Source organism: Amblyomma mixtum, chromosome 6 (assembly GCF_055824585.1).
Source record: "Amblyomma mixtum isolate Tamu chromosome 6, ASM5582458v1, whole genome shotgun sequence".
NCBI classification, from domain to species: Eukaryota; Metazoa; Arthropoda; class Arachnida; order Ixodida; family Ixodidae; genus Amblyomma; species Amblyomma mixtum.
In genome coordinates, this window is record NC_143017.1 from 21055088 (window position 1) to 21060865 (window position 5778).

General features: G+C 61.3%; 1 pseudogene; it reads left to right on the forward strand.

The window, feature by feature from the left end:
- Nucleotides 1-1313: 1313 nt before the first annotated feature.
- LOC149338393 (uncharacterized) lies at nt 1314-4611 on the forward strand (annotated as a pseudogene).
- Nucleotides 4612-5778: the final 1167 nt, after the last annotated feature.

A 5778-nucleotide genomic window follows, 5' to 3' on the forward strand; every position in this document is an offset into this window, starting at 1 on the left:
GCACACCGGCAGTGGTGGTGGTGACATCTCGCCTTTCACAGGCCCGTCCTAATTTCCTTTCCATTTCTTTCATCCTCTTACTACTTACTACTACTACAGGGCAACTTCCTGTCTGCCTCAAGAGACGCGATCGCCGCCCAGCTCTCAAGGCTCCCCGGAGTCACGGCTGTCCGCGTGAATCAGAGGCGCAATGTCTGCGCCGTTGACACCCACCCGGCCACTGACCTCGCGCCGCTCCTCGCGCTCACGTCGATACAAGGCATTCGGGTCCGGCCCAAAGAGCCGGGCATCAAAACATCTACCGGCCTCGTTTTCGGTGTCGACAAGGGCCTATCTGAGGAAGACATAGAGGCTGGCATCGAGAGCCGCGTCCCCGTCCTCGGCTGCTGGCGACACCGGGACAACCTGGTTATTCGCTTCGACGGTCCCTGCCCCCCGCCAGAGATCGCGCTCTTTAAGCTTCGGCGCCGTGTCCGTCCCCGCCTCCCACGCCCGCTACAGTGCACGCAGTGCGGTATGCTCGGCCACGCCACTGCTTCCTGCACAGAACAGCCCCATTGCCTTCGCTGCGGAGCCGCACCTCACCCATCCGAGTGCGATTCTCCCAAGCCACGCTGCGTCAACTGCGGCGGCACACACGCGGCCAGTGAGCCTCGCTGTCCACGCTGGCAGCCCGAGCGACGCGTTGCGGTCACCATGGCCACCTCGGACAAGCACATCACTCGCCCCGAGGCCAGACGCCTCGTCCGAGAGCGCATGCAACCCGCAACAGAGTCCTCACCTGCTCCGAAAACACCAGCACCTCCCAGCGCGCACGCTGCACACAACTTCGCCGCGCATCCTAGCACCCAGAGCGGCATCCCATCTGCCCTCAACAGCGCGTCCTCAGTGCAGCGGTCATACCGCGGTGTGGTTACCGGTCTAGCCCCAACCGCAACGGCCACGGCACCCCCGCAAGATCCTCGTGACAACATCATCGCTGCCCTTTCGGCAGCCGTTCAGGCGCTCATCGAGGAGCTGCCTCCCACGTCTCCAGCACGCAAGTTGTGTGCAGCGGCTCTGGCCGCGCAACGCGCCCTCAGTAATCATGGCTAGCTAAGCTGCGTTTCGGCCGCGTGTGTTGCAGTGGAATTGTAACTCGCTGCGCCGCCGATCAGCTGAGCTGGCAGCACACCTGCCGCTGCACCCTTTCGACGCTCTGGCACTGCATTAGGCCTACTGCCGCGCAGAGGACGTCTCGCTCCCTGACTACGTGGGCTACAGCAGTTCTTCGGAGTGCGGTGCAGTGGCCTGTGTTGATTCCTCGTGCCGCAACCCCTCCCACCCCGTCGGCAAGCCACGAGTGGCTGTGTACGTGTGCGCCGAACTCCCACATGTGGTGCACGATGTCGCGGACCTCGCCGGCGGTTCTACAGAGTGTGACGCAGTGACAGTGCGCATTCGGGGCACCGACACCTCGGTGGCGAGTGTTTACATTCGCCCTGGCATGCAGTCTCGATCCCGCTGTCCTCACGCGCCTTACCCAGCGGCTCACCAGAGACTGCATTCTGTGCGGTGACCTGAACGCCCACCACACAGCATGGGGCTCGCGACGGTGCGATCGTTGCGGCAAGGACATATATGACGCAGCGCTCACCGCGGGCCTCGTCCTCTTAAACCGCGGCGAACCCACCTTCCTAAACGCCCCGGGAGCCCCCACGGCAATCGATATCGCATTTGTTTCGCCAGCTTGCTTGCAAGACTATGTGTGGCAGTGCGCGCCAGACACCCATGGGTCGGACCACTTCCCCATCGCAGTGCTGCCAGCCATCACGCGCCCACGCACGCGCTCGTACGTGGTGACCAGGTGGGAACTCTTTCGCGAAAGGTGCGCCGCCATCCCACCTGACGCGAATTTCCTACACGCTGTGGTCCAGTGCGCGAGGGAGGCCTCAACCGTTTGCACAGTACCTGTCGGCACCCCCGTGCCCGACATCAAACTTCTCAATCTCCGCGCCGTGCGCCGGCAAGCACAAAGGCGCATGTTGCGCTCTCGACGGCCGTCCGATAAGACAGTGTACAACCGTATCGACGCCGTGTGCCGACGACACGCTCGCCGCCGCCGCCTTCAAAGCTGGGCAGCACTCTGTTTTACATTCAACGACCCGCGCTACCAGCCGAGAGCCTGGCGCATCGTCCGGGGAATGCTGCAGCCCAAACTGCCGAGACACCCCGTCCTCGCCGCAGCCATCCACCTGGGCATCAGCACCGAGGAGCTGACTGAGCGCCTGGCGCTCCAATTCATCCCCGAAGCGCCAGCAGCACGACCGGCGCTGCCCCCTCCCCCCGCGCTCCGCGTCTCGCAGCGAGTCGAGGTGCACATTAACTCACTTTGCGAGGACCCCGTTACCATCGGGGAGCTGCAAACTGCTCTCACGACGCACAAGCGAGGCAGCGCACCCGGGGAAGATGGCATCACATACCAGATGCTCCGAAACCTCGATGCTCCGCAGCGCCGGGCTCTCCTCGCGGCGTTAAACGAGGTCTGGACGAGCGGCGCCCTCCCTGAGGCCTGGCAAACCGCGGTTGTCGTGCCCATCCTCAAACGGGGCAAACAGAGGAAGCTGCTCACCTCCTACCGGCCCATCTCCCTCACCTCGGCCGCGGGGAAAACGATGGAAGCCATGGCGCTGCGCCGACTTCAATGGATTGCAACCGCCTGCGGCGCGCTCTCGCCACTGCAGAGCGGCTTTCGCCGCCAACGCTGCACAGCTGACTGCATCTCCGACGTCGTCGCCACACTAGAACAGGCCCGCGCCTGCGGAGAGGCGGGATTCCTCGTCCTCCTCGACGTCAAGAGCGCCTTTGATTCAGTGCCACACTGGGCCATCACCGACGCTCTCGCAGCCATCGGCATCAAGGGAAGGCTCTATTCATACCTCCGCTCCTTCCTCGAGAGCCGCCGCATGTGTGTGCGAGTGAACAATACCACTAGCTCCCAACACCTCCTTCCATGCGGCGTGGATCAGGGCAGTGTACTTAGGCCATACCTGTTCAACATCGTGCTCTCCCAGCTGTCGGACTGCATCCCGCCACGCGCACGAAAGAGCGTCCGGATCGCAATGTACGCGGACGACATTGCTGTCTTCGCGCGTTCCACAACCCGCCACGGGCGCGCAGCTCGAATCAAAATCCAGGCTGCCCTGAACGCAATTGTGAGCCATCTAAAGGGCATAGGCCTCACCCTCTCTCCCGGGAAAAGTGAGGCGCTCATGGTGCACCCAAACAATGCGGCGGCGCAAAATTGAACAGCCCCGCTCACCTTGAATGGCACCCCGATCCCGTGGCGTCCCGCACATGAATGGGGAAGGCTGTCAAACAGCTTCATCAGCTGCTCGGCCCACCACCACCACCACCGCCCCGCTTTCCGCCGCCGCATACTTATCGGCCGCCGAGCATCTCCACCACGCTCCCCGGCGTCATCTCAAAACGCAGCACCCCGCGATGCGCCCTACAACAGGAAGTCGGTGCCAAAGTGCACCAAGACCTTGCAGGCCACACCATCCTGTACACAGACGGCTCTGTCAGCGAGGAGATGGGACGGGCTGCAGCAGCTTGCATTTCCCCCGCTCTGCACGCCGTCCGTCAGATCAGACTCAGAACGCCGTCATCGTCCCTCTCAGCTGAGCTGACAGCCATCTCGCTCGCGGCCGACATCCTAAGCTCCAACCCGGCCGTCACTCAAGTAGCCATCCTGACGGACTCCAGGAGTTACCTGCAAGCTCTACAACAACCCGAGAAGGGCTCTCGCGTGCTGCAGCTCACAGCACTCAAACTTCACCTGCTCGGTGCCCGCGGCTGCCAGATAACTCTGCAGTGGGTCCCCTCACATGTCGGCGTTGAGGGGAACGAGGCGGCTGACCAATTGCCCGGGCAGCTCTCGATCTGAAAGTGCCCCTCTCGCGACTCGTCACCCCTTATGACAACGCAAAACTAGCCCTGCGACGCACCATTCGGCGCCTCCCACCCCGACCCACGTGTGGCCACCGCAGCCATGTTTACAACAGTTGACCCACGCAAACTCGCGTGGACGGACTACACCCTGCTCCTCCGCCTACGCACTGGCTCTGGGTGGTCCACCGACCGTCTCCACCGCTTCTGTGACCCTCCGTCATCAGTGTGCTCGCAGTGCGGTGGTGCAGAATCAATGACCCACATTTTGTGTGTGTGCCCTGCGTTCTCACGGGAGCGCTCACAGATGCAACAGGGGTATAGAGACCTCGGCTTGCCGTGCGCCACTCTGGACGACCTCCTGTTCCCTCCACGCTCTCGTGGGAGCCAGATCAAAGTCCTACGTCACCTGCTGACATTTATTGGAGCGAGTGACGTGCGCTCAAGACTGTGAGGTGCAACATTTCATCGCCCCACAGCGCGCCTCGCTTTCCAGCATTCTGCGAGCCCGCCGCTCCCCCCTCTCATTGGCTGCGCCGCGCTCTTGCTCCGTGAGGTCCGCGCGGCTTTCGGGCCAATCCCGGCGCGGCCGGTTCGCTCTCCCCCACGTGGACGGCAGTCCGTGCATTCTTTGTCTTACTCTCTTAACGAGCGGACGAAATTTTATCCTGCTCCCGCCCGCTATCAGCCCACTCTTCTATCATTATTTTGCAGCACTTTTCGTTATCGCTGCTGTAATACCACTCCTACCTTAACGTCGCGTCTTTTACCTTACCATGGGGACCTTTTTTCTTTCTTAAATTCTTTTTACCCCATTTTTTTTGTTGTCCGCAACGGACCATGGAGAAGCTCCCTCCAACACCTAGCGCCCGGCTTCCCGGCCGCCATCACCGCCGCGCTGGCAGCGTTGGCTGCTCGCGCATGCGTCAACAACTGTACGTCGAGGCACAGAAGATAATCGAGTCACAGGACGACGCACGCCGTCTTTTTTCTGCTGCTCACCGCTCGCCCAAGGCTGACAGCAAAACTGAAGCAAGCCCGACCACACGCAAGCCACTCAATGCCGAGTCGCAGCCAACTACTCAAGCAGCACCCGTCACTCCGACTGCTGCACTTCCAAACGTGTCCACTGATAGTGGAGAAGACACAATAGTGTACTACTTCATGAGCCCCGAGGACTCTGAAATGGCACCTGCCTTCATGCGCACTACAGAACCCATCGAGAACCACTCTCAGGCCTCTCTACCACAACTTCAACCCGCGGGAACGGATGCACAGGCACAATTGTTGCGTGCATCCGAGAACCCCGTTACTCCACCTCCGAACAACCAAAATGAAGAAAATGAAGCACTCCAACTCACACCTCAAGGCCAAGAGGATTTTCCCCCTCTACAGCCAAGCACTGCGTCCCTACAGAGCAGTCAAACGCCTCCCCCACAAGAAGGGAAGCTCGCTGCAGCAACACAGACTTCCCCTCACAGCGCTGGCCCTGGCATCAGCTGTTCTGAAGCCAAAGAAAAGGACTCATTTGCCACCTCCACTCCCACGATAGTGGATGCCTTCATTAAAGAAGAATACCTACAAGACAAGCGTGGCCCCCGTCAGCGGGATCCCCCTTCGCCCTCTCGCCCCTCAGACGGCGAGAACGAACCTCTCCCCTCCCAAGAGCAGGGTCGCAAGCCAGACAAAAGGAAGAAGCGCCGTCTCGCCTTCCGTATTTTTTAGCAAACCATGCCCAGACAGGCGCCCACTTCGAGAGGTCCAGACGACGCCCCCCCCCCCCCTCCTCTGGTCGCTTTTCAGCACTAAGGCCTCAGGAGTGCAGCAAGGCGAAGCCCGCTACTGTTC